Source organism: Pyrgilauda ruficollis, unplaced genomic scaffold (genome assembly GCF_017590135.1).
Source record: "Pyrgilauda ruficollis isolate IOZ18807 unplaced genomic scaffold, ASM1759013v1 scaffold34, whole genome shotgun sequence".
Taxonomy (NCBI): domain Eukaryota; kingdom Metazoa; phylum Chordata; class Aves; order Passeriformes; family Passeridae; genus Pyrgilauda; species Pyrgilauda ruficollis.
This window is the reverse complement of record NW_024524822.1, coordinates 2,766,149-2,778,689: the sequence shown is the minus strand read 5'-3', so window position 1 is coordinate 2,778,689 and position 12,541 is coordinate 2,766,149.

The following is a 12,541-nucleotide window of genomic DNA, read 5'->3' as shown; positions in this document are numbered from 1 at the left end:
TGCCAGGGTTGCTGTCAGAAACGAGGAAATTCAGTTTATTACCACCAGCCGTGTGGCAGGGACACCTTTTTGGTTGTTCTGATCCCTGACCTCGAACTATTCCAGGGATGGGGAATCCACAGCCTCTGTGTTATTCATGCCCTATATATCCTGTAATCCTGTATCCTAATATCCCAGTAATAAGCTGAAAAAAAAGGGGGTCCTCAATTGAACTAAAAATTAAGTTAATTAATTCAACTAAAAATAAATTAATTAATTTAACTAAAAATTGAGTTTGTGGTGTCAAGCTCCACCTGGGAGAAAGTTTTCCTGCTGACAGAAGCAATATTGAATTCCCTTTGGTGCAGGGTGTTGGATATCCATAGAACACCCATTGCCTTGATGACATCTTGATGACAAGAGGATGCCTTGGGCTGCTCCAGTTTGGTCTGTGCTCATATAGGTCATGGAGCAGCACAAGGCCAAACCCAGGCTGCCAGAGGGGAAATTAAAACCCACGGAGCATTTTCCATGCCCTTCTTTGCCTGCATTGTCCCCTGGCCCCTCCAGCCTGCCCTGCTGAGGGGATGGGTTTCTCCTGGGCAGACTTCAGGGGCTGCCAGCCAAATTCTCATGTGACACAATGGCATTGATTTCACTGGGGATCTGGTGCTGGATAATTGAGCTCCATGTCCCTCCTTTCACCATCCCACGGCTCAAATTGCTGCCAGCCAAGGCTTCAGCACAGGCAGGGCTCAAGTCACTGTGGGTTAAGAGAACGAGGTCAGAGCTGGTGGAGGTCTCTCAAGCCTCCCATTAATGTGGCAGTGCCCAATTTGTTGACATTTGAGGCAGCAGTGCAGATTTTTGTCCGAGTTCAGTCACTAATCACTGCTCAGGGCTGTGTTTATGGCTGTAATTTCCATTACATTACATAAGTGCCTCTGCTTTACATCAGAGCACTGCAAAACAACCCCAGACTGGACTTTTCAGAAGCAGCCTCCTCTCTTTTTCCAAACGCCTCGCACTCAATTTGTTTCATATCTTGTGCCTCTCATTTATATTTCATTTTGCCTTGCCAAGCCATGGTTGATTTCATTCCATCTTCTCTTCATGAAGTGTTTTGCTCTACTCTTGAGTTTGCTACCCTTCCCTGGGTTGCCAAAGATGCAAATTCTTGATGCTACCACATGTGACAGAACTAGGCCAGGCAGATCTGCAGCCCGGGGGCGATTACTGGAAGTCAGATTTCAAGGAACTCCTTCTGTGGTCTTGTGAGTTAGAAAAATGTGCACATTCCTGTGTGTTTGAGGTGCTAGTACCAAGGACAGAGGAGCTCCAGCAGGGAGGAAAAGCTGCCCAGGGAAACTGGTAATTGGTTTAAAAGCAAGGAGCTGCCTGGTGAAGGGTTACCCATCTGTTCCCTCAGCTCCTTTTAAAACCATGCCCGAGGTCTGCTAATGACAGAAATTATAATTCTGGTCCTTAGGAATAGTGCAGGCTTTTATGGCTGAGTTCTGAATAATTTTTAGTGGTTGAATTAGTATGTGGTTAAATCAAAGTAAAATTATAAAGCACATGCAAATATTCATAATGGATTCTGAAAGTACCCCGCTGCCTGCTGACCAATATCATCTGCAGCAATCCATACAATTAAATACTTTCCGTTATTCCAGACCAATATAAATGTAAATTGTTCGTGCTCTTACTTACAGCAAAGCTGTTAAAAGAGAAGAATTCCACCTCTCTTGCTTCTGTACGTGACATTCTTTCAGCTAAAATGATTTTAAATATGGAAAAGTGTGGGGTTGGGTGTGTGGAGCAGAATTTTGGCTCATCTCTTGCTCCTGACCTCCAGGAGAAATTTGAAAAACAGCTTCCTCAGAGGTGCTGTACAAAGCAGAGCTGTCTCAGTGCCTATTCACTGTGTATTTGTTTAATATGTCAGTAGTTTATGATTCTTATCAATGATCCTTATTTCTATTGCACAGATTTCACCAGTATTTCTGGCAAATGTATTAATTTGGCATCTGTTTTTTTTATAGCAGATCAGCTATTCCTTTATCTATTGTTATTATATTTATCAAAATTATTGGTGGCTTATTTAGGAAATAAAGTAGGACCTCTCATTATCAGTAAAAAAGATGATGTTTGTTACCTAAATCATGAACTTGTGAGACAAATTACATTGGCCAAGTTCCCATCTCCAGGACTGGCTGCTCCTTTGTTCTCAGCAGCTCCTGCTTGGCATGAAAGGAGTGGGAAGAAAATTCAGAAGTCTTGAATTTCTGTTCTTCCCATCTCATCCCAAAACCACCTAGAACTTTGTGAAATGGGCTCTGGAAAATTTATAGGTGGTTTTGGAAGCAACATCATGGAGAAGGGCTTGGAAATGAAGCAGAGCTGTGTGTGTGGAAGGAACACGAGTTGCCGTGATTCATGCGAGCGAGCACACGAACCTCATGGTCTGAAACTGCATCAGCAAAGCCCTCAAAGTATTTCAAAGTGAAGCCTCCAGAAAATAATGAGCTCCTGACAAAGTGTAACTTGGCAGAGAGACTTTCCAAAGACAAGTTTAGAAAACCGTCGATCTTTTCCAGCCCCGCGTCTTTGCTGCGAGCAGGGAAAAGCCAAGAGCCCAAGCGAATGCTTTTGCTATTAGCAAAGGCTTTATTAAAAGGTACAGGACGTACTTAAGAGGCAGCAGTGGTTTCTGCTGGGAGGTTATGCACAGGAGCTGCTTTTGCTGTGAAAGGGGTTTTTTTTTTTAATATTGGAAAAGGCACTAATTGAAGCTTCTGTGTCTGTGGCAGCTCTGCCATGGTCTGCATTCAATTCCCTGCTCAGCAGCCCAGAGTTCTGCTTGTGTCCTCTGAGAGGGGTGGGTAAAAGTCACTCCTGTGCTGGAAATGCAGACAGGGGGTTCAGGCAGAAACCAGTTGTTTCTGTAACCCTGGTTTTGAAAATGCTCAGCTCATAACTTCATATGAAAGAAAAGGAAGCTGCAGCATACTCTCCTTTTATAAATGTGGCCTTAATATGCTCCTGATTTGTTTACTCAGCTATAAAATTAGTAGTATACGTTTCATAGAACAGTGAAAGATCAAGTAATTCTTTATATTTGTAAATCAGTCCTAGGGTGGAAAACATTTTCACCAGAAATGCCAAGAATTGCTGCTCTGAACTCAAACCCACATGCAAAGGTATGAGAAAGATATTTCCTTTGCAGTACCTTCACTAAGAATATGTGTCTGGTCATGATAGCCAGGTGATTAAAAACCAGGCACAAGGAAGGTGTGACCCATCCACTCTGCTTTCCACGAGTCCCTTGGATGTGACCCATTTCCACAGCTCTGCTTCTGTTTTTAGAACGGTGCCAGTTTTTCTGAATCCTTTGTTGCCTTTGCTGTTCCCATCTCTGGTGTGCCCTGCTGTTTTAATCCACAGTTTTTGTCCAGGCTGTATCTGCCATGGCCTTTTTCTTCCCCTCCTGACAGCTACAGCAAGAACAGAGGTTGCTTTGCAGATGTGAGAAAAAAGTATTTAGCAGATGGCTTTTCTTCCCCCTCTCCCGAGTTTATAGCAAATTGCTCCACTTGGCTGATTGCTGTGCCCCCTGCCAGGAGCCTGAATGCAGCTCCAGAGCACCCCACTGACCTGCTTGTTTTGTTTCTCTTTTCTGAGCTCCCGTTTCCAGAAATTGATGCTCAAGTGTCCGAGCCCTTAACAAAAAACCAAGCTCCAAGGGCAGACTGAATTCCCTGTTAACTTATGCCTCATCCCAGTCCCTGTGAGTTAGACCAGCTGGGTTTGGTGTGAGTTCTCCCATGGTTACCTCTTGTAATGCTGTTTCTATTTTTTCTTACTTTATATGCAACACATTTGAATGATCTGCTCTATAAAACAACCAGGCTGTTTCTTGTGGCTGCTGTAAAATTCCTTCTGTGGTCAGAGCTGGATGAAGGATTCTCCTGCACTTCCCAGGCACAGGGGTGAATCACTTGGGTTGTGTAACAGCAGCAAACATTGGCACACCAAGGTGCAGGAGGATCGTGCACATGTGTGAGAATGATCCCTCAGATCCCATAAAATTTCCAGAGATGAAAGAACCTTCAACTGATGTAAGAGAATGAGCTGGACCCGTGCATTTTGGGTCAGTTGCAGATTTTTCTCAAATTCTCTGGTGTCTTTCTCTGTGGGTTTTGGTAACCTTACAATTTATTTCCATGGATTCATCTTCTCATTCTGGTAATTGGCCTGGCATAACCTCTTGGCTTCAGAGTAAGGCTGCAGTTTTCTATTGTTATCCCAGAATTTCAGGCTGTCCTGTGGCTCTGTGCATTTGTGCTGCACATCTGGTCAGATTTTCTTCTTCATAGCAAAAGATTTCAGATAATTAAACAGTGACAGAATGGCTTGGTTTGAAAGGCACCTTAAAACTCATCCCATTCTACCACCCCAGACATGGGCAGGAGCAACTTCCACTGTCCCAGGCTGCTCCCAGCCCTGTCCAGCCTGGCCTTGGGCACTGCCAGGGATGCAGGGGCAGCCACAGCTGCTCTGGGCACCCTGTGCCAGGGCCTGCCCACCTTCATGGGGAAGAATTCCTTCCCAGTATCCCATCTATCCCGGCTCTCTGTCAGGCTAAACCCATTCCCCTTGTCCTGTCACTCCAAGCCCTTGTAAAAAGTCTCTCTCCATCTTTCTTGTTGGCTCTTTCAGGACCTAGAAAGCTGTAATTGCCCAAAGCTTCTCCTCTCCAGGTGAACAATCCCAGCTGTGCCAGCCTTCCCTCCCAGCAGAGCTGCTCCATCCTCTGATTCCCTGGTGCCTCCTCTGGATCTCTCCAGCAGCTCCAGCTCCTCCCTGTGCTGGGCCAGGGCTGGGGCAGCTCTGCAGATTTCCCTTTCTCTCCTACACTGCAGGGATAACACTCCAGCTCTTTGCTTTTTAATGATGTATTTTCTGACAATTTTACAGTACTCCTCAGGAAGATGTTTAATTATGGAAATGAGGATTTAACAGCACCTTTCCTGTGAGGTCCTTGGAATAGTTAACTCACAGGGACACACATTGTCCCTGTGAGGTTTTACCAGAGGTTAAGCAGATGATTTATGAGATCATTTCAGAGCAGGATGCCTGAGTTTCAGTCCTCAGTCCCAGCCATGGGACCACACCTTTAACCCCAGGGTTGTGGGCACTGTCTGGAATCTCTGCTGAGAGCACAAGGTTTTGTGGCAATTCCATGGGTCCATTTCTCTTGTTATGGAAAAGATTTGGGGATGGCAGACCCTCAGTCAGGAAGGTTTTATCTCAACCTTTATTGTTGAGATGTAGTTTTTCCAAGCCTGGGAAATCCATTCACTGGGAGACCTGTTCATTCCCACTTTGCAAAGACACCTTAATTCTGTTCCTCACCATTCCACTAAACTCTAATTCCAAAGTGAACATATTCCTTGGCTGCCCTATTGGTTCACCTCAAACTTCATCCCAGTTTAGATTTCCCCATCATTCAGGAGACTCCCTGGTAAACCAATCTGGCAATTTGTACTCCCAGATTCCATAAAGGAGATTTTATTTCTGCAGAAAGGTCACAGCCAAAGTCACAGAGCCAAACCAAGGGTCTGTGGTAAAGCACAGGTGAGCTCTGTGCCCCCTCTCCTGCCCATCACCTTCCACAGGTCCCTGTAGGACAAATCCAGAAGGAATTTGCTCTTTTCCTTATGCTGCATGAGAACCAGGATCAAAATCACGCCCACAGGTGTGCCACTGTTAGCTGAAATATATTCTAAACATTAAAATTACTCCAAATGAGCATTTTTTTGGCTTTTCAAGCTCAGCATTTAGAGTTTCATCTCTTCACATCCTAAAGGGAATAGATCTAATTTGTAAGAAAAACCCTTTGCTTTTTATAGATGCAGCTTTTTCATTTCCTGGGCTTTGCACCTCCAAGAAAGAGCAACATAAACCACGAGTGAGACTTTACTTCAGCCAAACTAACCCAGGCTGCATTATTCCCTTGTTCTCATTCAGCAGCATCCTTTTTGCGTAGTCTTATCCCTTTTTTTTCCTCCAACAAAACCAGGATTTTTAAAAACATAATACATAGACATATTTTTAGCTGCTGTGAATCCCTGCTGTGCCAACAGGTCAAATCCACCAGCTGGTCTAACATGTTGTGGAGGCAAAGGGGAAGTGGAGTTGTCTAAGACACCAGAGCAGCACCATCAAATCCCAAACCTGAGAAATCTCAGTGTCTGTCTCCTCTGCTGCCCCTCCCCAGCTCTGCTCTCTTCTCTTCCAAGCTGTTTGTTTTACATCTTGAGCCAAGCTGACTCCCAGCCAAACATCTTGGGGGGCAGGAGAGTGTTATTTATCCATAGTTACAGCCCTTTGGTGGATAACAAGCAGAATTTGTCTTGGGGAAAGGAGACTCCCTGTGCTTGGAGATGGTAACAAGCTGAAGGTAATTGGGCAGAGCAGACAGCAATAAGGAGCCCTCTGGCTCCTGGACCATGATTTTTGAAGTATTTTGCTGCCTGAAAATTCAGTTTGGTGTTTGAGATGCACTGACATGTTTTACTCCCCGATGGGCACAACTCTGAGCTTTTAGAGGTGGGAGTGAGCATGAGATTAATTCTCTTTTTTCTGTCCTGGGGTGCAGGAGAGCACGAGCACTGTGGGTTCACTTTGATAAATTTTCACTTAGTAATTGAAGGCCAGGCTGCTCCAGCTTTTATTAGAAAAAGGAGCAGGAATCCTTTGAAGAAATGATTGAGGTTGGTATTCTTTCCAACAGGCCATTTGGTTCAAAGCAAGCCATTACTGGTTTCAAAGATTTGCGAAAAAAGATTTGTCAGGGAATTTTTTCCTCAAAAATAGGAACTCCTGAAATGCTGCTGAGTCCCTCTTAGTTTCCTTCTTGCTGAGTCTTCAGAATCAAATTTAAAATGGCACCTTTCAATGACCAAATATGTGTTGTGAAAAACTTTCAAGTAGTTGTACCTGTTAATTTATCATCACCTGGCTCCAGTTCTTTTATAGAGGCAACTTTTTTTTTTTTTTTTTTTTTCCTGGACAGCCAGTGGAGAGGACAATGGAGGGAAACACTGAATGAAATTATACAAAATGAGAGGAACAAAGAGAAATATTTTCTTCTAATATAGGGGACCACTGATGCCACCAAATAACTTATTTGAAATACTGTAATTCTAATAAGTACAGTAGATATAATTTATAAATATCCTTGAGTGCTTACAGAGAGATCAATGCAAACCAGCCAAGCCTTTTTTCAAGTCAAATAAAAATTGGAGTCAAATTTCAGTTTACCTCCTCCAAAATGGATCAAAAGCCAGTTTGTGAAGGGTTTCACTGCTGCAGAAGGTGGGTGCTGGGTCACTCCACAGGGAGAGGTGTGGGATGGTTTGTGCTCTTTGGGTGCTTCATTGTGACTCTCCCAGGTGACATTTACCACATGGATGGTGTAACTGGTGTCTGCCACAGGGCTGCCTCTGTAGAAATCTTGAAAATAGATTAAGATCTTTGCTCTGTCATCTCAGAACAAAGAATCAGTGTCTTATCCCCTTTTCCCATCTTATTCCTCTCTGCTTTTCCTGTTGGGCAAAATTAAAAATATAATAATAATAAAAAAAATTTTACCAAAACAAATAAACCAAAAAAAACCCCAAATTCAATGTATTTATTCACTTCTAAATTCTGCCTGAGCCTGTTTTTTAAAGACCCTTCTTTTGTGAGTTTAATCAGATGCTTGATAAGAGAAAAAGCGTTGCTAACTAACATGCGCTACAAAGCAGCCCCTTCAGGGAACACATGACCTCATCCCCAGGATTACTCCAGCACAGGAATTCAGCCTTCAGCATACCCAAAATAAACCTTTGCAGGGAAGAGCTTTATCCACCTCCCCTTGGCTGGGCATACACTTTGCCAATGTCCTCCTCAGTGGCTGGGATGAAACACGTATGGAAATTCAGATTTTCTGCTCCCAAGCAGCCCTGCTGGCTGGAGCTGCCTTTGGGCCGCTGCCCTGCAGGAGCAGCCAGCCCTGCACAGGGATGCACTCATGGAGTAGGGCTGGTTTTCACTCCCAGCTCCCTTTGTGTGTTGGGGTTTTGTTGGATCTCAGAGCCCTGGCAGCTGGGAGTGGCTCTGGGGGTCACACACAGTGCTCCCCGAACTCCCCCTCTGCAAAAAGGTGGCACAAATCCCTCCCTGATGGATGAGAAGTGACACCATATTGTATTTGCAGAGACTTTTGTGGCAGGAAGGAATGATGAATCTGACTCCATGTTCTCAGAAGGCTAATTTATTATTAAGTCCCAAGCTGGAGACCTGCTTGGGTCATTATCCCTAGTCAGGAGCTCATAACCATGCTGGAAGGCAGCACATCTGTGGCTCATACTGAGATGTATCATTTATTTGTTTCTAATTATGCACATTTAGCAGCAAATTACATGAAAGTTTAAACACCACATTACGAGTGTGGTCTGATTAATTCTGCACCATGCTTCTAAGTCACTCAGCAATTACCTTCACTCATTTTTAACACAGATGATTTTATTAAATCTGGTGGTACCAAAAATTAGTTAAGAGCTTTGGATTCCTGTTTTTAGTGTGGTCTCTTCCTGAGGCTGGCTGCCTATATATAATTGTTACATAATGCCACATTGGATACTTCCCATTTAAACAGCTTGAATAGCTGCAAGGCTCTGACATGAGCCAAGGCAAGCTGGATATCACAGGGTTCAGCAGATGCCATTTCCTTGGCTCTGCTCCTGTAAATGTGAATTCTTCATCGTGCTTGGGATACCTGTTGGAGAGAGATGTTGCAAAGCCTCAAGGTTTGAGTTTATTCTACAAATAAATTTGCCTTAAGAGTAAGTACTGCCCTAAACACCACATTGATGGTGTCAGAGCAGCTCTGCTCCTGCCAGGCTGTACTATTTGCAAAGTTCTCCTTTGTCCTTTCACCATCAATCTTGTCCCCACCTGTGACCTACTTAGAGGGTGGCTGTGATTAAACCTTATTAAGAGCTGTAGATACTTGGCTCCTCTTATTTAACACCCTTGGGGCTACCTCTGATCCAGGAGATATATTAAAAGAATTAAGACATTCTAGCATGAAGAGCATAATAGAGTTTATGCAGAAATATTGAGGGCAGAGGAAGCCTTTTCATTGGGATAACTGAGGAATCTTTCTAGAGCAACTTTTCTAGTTGCAAACATAGAATTAGGAAGCTTAGTTATTTGTACTTTGTTTAGACTTATTAGAAATCAGGGTGAGAAATTACTGGGCTGAAATGGCAGAGCTGAGGAATGATCTCAGCTCTCCCAAGTCCCAGCTTGGTGCCATTCCCACATTCCTGGCTCTCCCCTGAGCTCTTGCTGCTTTTCTCCTCGTGGAATAGCAATAGCAATGGTATGTTCAGGCAGGATTCCTTTGCTTTTCTCATCATCAGCCAGGTAATTCCTAAGAAACATAAATCAGCAGAGCCTGTAGGACCCAGAAACTGGAAGGCACCTCTTGATTGCTGGGTTCCATATCCTGTTATTGCATCACATAATCTTTCACTTCCCTTTAATTATTGCATGTTTTCAGCAGTCATTTTCTCCCAGCTGTATCTCTGCTTTTCATTTAATTCATGAGACTTGCTCAATGTATTCAATATTTCATTGATCAAAGGTGTCACTGATACTGGAATAAGACCACCTCCAATCCCTGAATTTTTACTCTGCTTTGTAAAAGAGCCAAACTCATTGTTTAGTTTGGAAAATTCTGTTCTCTCTCTGAGATCCTTAACAAGGATAGACCTGGAGAGATTTTCCATGGCTAAGAGGACAAAACTTCTGAAACAAAAGTAGTTTATAATGGAATAATCATGCTAATTTACCTCAAAATAGTCACTGTACAACAGAAGGTTTAGTCTCTCATGAGTCTCCTTTTATGCTTATCATTCAGAATTTACCAGAGCTCTTTCACATTTTATGGACATTGGCTTCAGTGGATTATTTCTCCTTCTCCTTTGTGACACTGTCATGCTGATGGCTTTGAAATATGAGCCTTTGCTAAATTCTAAATGGTACACAAAGCAATTAATTAAAATTCCTTCCAAAACAGCCCTGGCAAAGCCCTGGCAGTGCTGCTTTCCAGCCAAGGTAGAATGGGTGGAGGCTAAAAAGCATCCAAGTTGATTTATTTCACGATGCTGTGCAGTAGGATCTGTGAACCAGAGACCCTACAGCTTCCCCAAAACAGGAACGTCATCTAAGAGCCAAAGGTGAAAACTGAGCTGGAGTGAAGAGCTCAGGTTTAGCTGAGTGATATTTAATGCAGGATCTCAGGGGCTGCACAGGGCAAAAAGTACCCACGAATTGTTTTAATTGCAGTTCTTCAAAAGAGTCTGAGGCATAAATGTGATCACAGGACCTCTCATGGGATTTCAGATAATCTAAAATTCCTATTGTTCTTATGACTAATTCCAGTGGCATGGGCAAAGCCCTTGGAATGGATGATGGATGCATTCTGGGCTTGAAAACTGTCATTTGTGACAGCTCAGGAGTCAATCCTGAATTAGCTGTGCAGAGCAGTTCCCATCTCTGCACTTAGAGTGCTCTGGGTCGTGTCTGTCCTCAGTCCCACAGAGTTCCACTGCTCTGAAATGTGCAGTGCCAGCAGCAGATGGGACACAGGTGGCTCCAGGGGGCATCCAGAGCCCTGAGCTGTGGCTGCTCACCCACATCAAACACAAACTGCTGGCTTCTCCTGGAATGAGAAGGATTCAAGCCACAACGGCAGGCACATCCAGAAGAAAATGTGCTTTTATGTGCTTTCAGAGTCATAAATGCCTTCTGGGAGGTGTTTGAACCACTGTGGCGGGACTCAGCAAAGCTGCATCAGCTTCCTCTGGCTTGCAGTGGGTAAAATACCTCAGTAAAAAGGCAGAGGCTCCTGGGGAGCTTGGGAGTCTCAGTGTCAGCCTCTCCATGTCCCGGTTTTCTGTATATTAATTGGAGGAGTGTGCTTTTTTTACCCATTATATTTCAAAAAGCTTTCAGAGAAGAGGCTCTTTGCCTTCCTCCAGCACATGTGGATGCCATGAGGTTCCTCTTGTGGGGCTGTGAACATCACTGAGTCCTTTCTGTGACAGAAAAAGTGGATTTGTGTCACTTGTATCCCTACATTTCAACTCCTCTAGTTAAACAACTTTTAAAACTTCCTTCCAGTTGTTTCCTCTCTGCCCCTTTCTCCACGGAGTTTTTCCAGAGGATGCTGTCTTTCTTCTTCCCTCTTTTTCACTTTCATTGCACTCCCACCACCAGCCAGATCATTTTGGTTAATGCTTATCTCCCTTTATCATTTCCAGGAAGAGCTTTAGTCTGAAAATATGGCATAGGTGGGGTGGCAAAGGCTTTTTATTCAGGGCTTTCACATTTTGCTATTTATTAAAGGGAGGTCACTGAGCCTGGATCTATAATTATGTGTGGGCTTCCCAGATGTGGGATTTCTTATCTAGAAAACTGTAGAGCATTTGCAGGGTGCTTATTCTTTGTGACCTGGCCTTGGAGGTAGAAATGAAGTTGTTTGACTAAAAATTCAAGGTAAGTCCTCGGCCTGGAACCTGGATGGATTCCTGCTTATCGCTCTGCACTTTGTCTGTTAGAACCATTGAGAAAAAAGCAATCAGCTTCCTCCTGTCCCCTTTGAAAGTTATGACTCTCTTTTCACCTCTTTGTGCAGCTGATTTAAGACTTTGAAGAAAATTCCTGAATTATGAAAATTTCCCTTTGGAGCTGCACACCCTCAGGGTCTGCTCATATCTGTGGGGTCTAACTGGGGTTGAAACAATTGCCACACTTCTCTGCACACACATTCTCTGGGAGCCTTGGGGAACACAGTGGATTTTCTGAATTACTCTAAATTCGGCTGCCTTAAAATTCCTCTCCTTAGAATGCATAAAATGTAAATAAAGGGGGGGGATGAAGGCAACAATTTGGCTTTGATCATTTCTGCTGAAAAGATTCAGGCCTGATGGCTTAGGACTGTTATGAATTTCTGCTCTCTGCTGTGATTTAATGTAGTTTGACCTGCACTGAGTATCCCTGCTGATTCCTTCACCCTGTTGGAATTGGGAATGGAAAGAAAATTATTTTCTGCCGTTATGAATGTGTGGAAACAGCAGTGGAAGATGATGAAGTCAGAGCTGTTCATGTTTTGGCCTGACACGTCAAAACTTCCAGGGCCCCCCCAGTCCCTTGCTTTGAGAGCATTTCAATTGACTTTAGATTTAATCCAGTTTTTCTGGAGTAGATTCCCAGAGCCCCAGGAGTCACAGGCTCTTGGTAAAACCAGCCCAGCACTCTGGCTTTCAGGGCTTGCATCTTCTGAGGCCTTGCCTTGTGAAAATGCCCTCTGGTCTCAATTTATGAGTCCTGTGGAACAGCACTGCTTGCATTCCTTGCAGAAAATGCCCCAATTCCCCATGTCTGCAGACAGGGAATGGTCCAGGTCAGATCAATATCCCCAGGAGATAATTCTTTTTTGTCT